This window comes from Monodon monoceros, unplaced genomic scaffold, assembly GCF_005190385.1.
Source record: "Monodon monoceros isolate NGI ecotype Baffin Bay Population unplaced genomic scaffold, NGI_Narwhal_1 Super_Scaffold_1, whole genome shotgun sequence".
Classification (NCBI taxonomy): Eukaryota; Metazoa; Chordata; class Mammalia; order Artiodactyla; family Monodontidae; genus Monodon; species Monodon monoceros.
This window is the reverse complement of record NW_021703765.1, coordinates 80,158,542-80,160,372: the sequence shown is the minus strand read 5'-3', so window position 1 is coordinate 80,160,372 and position 1,831 is coordinate 80,158,542. Positions and strand designations below refer to the sequence as shown.

Genomic DNA, 1,831 nt, shown 5'->3' with positions numbered 1-1,831 from the left:
ATCTTCAAAACTAATACATTTTTCATCTGTTAGCTCTGGTCTAAATTGAAAACATTTATTCTTTTCTGAAAAGAGAGTTTGTATTTGTCACCTTTCTCTCTTGAAGGATGGATAGCCTTTGAGAATTATTTTCTCAAGGGCAAGATGGTACCTTTCGCTTGGATCTTTGATGTTTAAACTGGTTTAGAAAAAAACATATTTTTAAATTAATACAGTATTTGTCTTTTCTCTGTGTTCTCTATTTGTTTGTCAAACCCTGAGCCAACCAATTTCCCTAGGCTGCCTGGGGAGGTATAGGAAAAGGAACATACAGGGCAGAGAAACACAGGAGAAAGCACTATAAGAGGTGGAGACAGCTCCTTCACAAGGTAAAGAGGATGAGAAAGGCCACCATCAGGCAAAAGGTCCCCATCGCCTCTGAGAGGGCAAAGGCCAGAATGGTGTAGAAGAGCTGTTGCTTCAGAGAAGAGTTCCTGGCATAACCAATGATGAGGCTCCCAAACACAGTCCTCATTCCAGCTCCAGAGCCAGCCACCTACTGTGACAGCCTCAGGTCCAACGAACTTGGCTGCTGTGTTGATGTCCCTTGAAATGGCACTGCAATGTATATGTATAACTGAATCGGGGACTTCCCTGGCGGTCCGGTGGTTAAGACTCTACGCTTCCACTGCAGGGGGCACGGGTTCAATCCCTGGTCAGGGAACTGAGATCCCACGTGCCGTGCTGTGCAGCCAAAAATCAAAATAAATAAAAGAGTAAATGGGGATTCTTGTACCATCTTTGCAAAAAAAAAAAAAAGAATAACGGAATCACTTTGCCGTACACCTGAAACTAACACAACATTGTTAATCAACTATGCTCCAACATAAAATAAAAAGTTAAAAAAGAAAGCTGGGGGGCACTGTTTTGGAAGCTGCTGCTAAGAGTAAGCGAAGTCAGGGGACATGGGGATGCCAAGCTGCTGAGGCTCTCATCTGTCAGCGTCTCTGTTCATTTCAGCACCACTGTGGACAGCGATGGGCTCAGTAGCTTAGAGTTTCTCCTGACCTAGAAGGAGGTGGAGACAAACGTGCAAATGTACATTTTCAGGGGATGAAGAGCTGTGGCAGGAGAGCTGCTCTCAGTGCAGAGAGACAGAGATCTACAGAAAAAAAAATTTTTTTTAATGAAAAAATTTTAAGAATCCAGGATTGGATTGCAGTTTCAGGAATAGCTGGATTCTAGAGATAAAATAACATACCCAAGAATCTACGTCTCTCAGGGGCTTCCCTGGTGGCGCAGTGGTTAAGAATGCGCCTGCCAATGCAGGGGACACGGGTTCGGGTCCTGGCCCGAGAAGATCCCACATGCCGCAGAGCAGCTAAGCCCGTGCACCACAACTACTGAGCCTGCGCTCTAGAGCCCGCAAGCCACAACTACTGAGCCCGCGTGCCACAACTACTGAAGCCTGCGCGCCTAGAGCCCGTGCTCTGCAACAAGAGAAGCCACCGCAATAAGAAGCCCGCGCACCGCAACGAAGAGTAGCCCCCGCTCGCCGCAACTAGAGAAAAGCCTGCATGCAGCAACAAACACCCAACACAGCCATAAATAAATAAATAAGTAAATTAAAAAAAAAAAAAAGAATCTACCTCTCTCAAATGATTGGGAGCCTGGGATTAGCAGATGCAAACTAGCATATATAGGATGGATAAACAACAAGGTCCTACTCTATAGCACAGGGAATGATATTCAGTATCCTGTGATAAACCAGAATGGAAAATAATATGAAAAATAATATATGTATGTATAACTGAGTCACTTTGCTGTACAGCAGAAATTAACATGACATTGT

At 44.6% G+C, this 1,831-nt stretch overlaps 1 pseudogene across 1 annotated transcript; it reads right to left on the bottom strand.

Annotated features, from left to right (window-relative positions):
• Positions 1-361: 361 nt before the first annotated feature.
• Positions 362-1,126, bottom strand: LOC114900530 (annotated as a pseudogene). The gene is made up of 2 exons (XR_003794863.1): positions 903-1,126; positions 362-616 (listed from the first exon to the last, which is right to left on the bottom strand). The product of XR_003794863.1 is annotated as an ATP synthase F(0) complex subunit C2, mitochondrial-like (transcript).
• Positions 1,127-1,831: the final 705 nt, after the last annotated feature.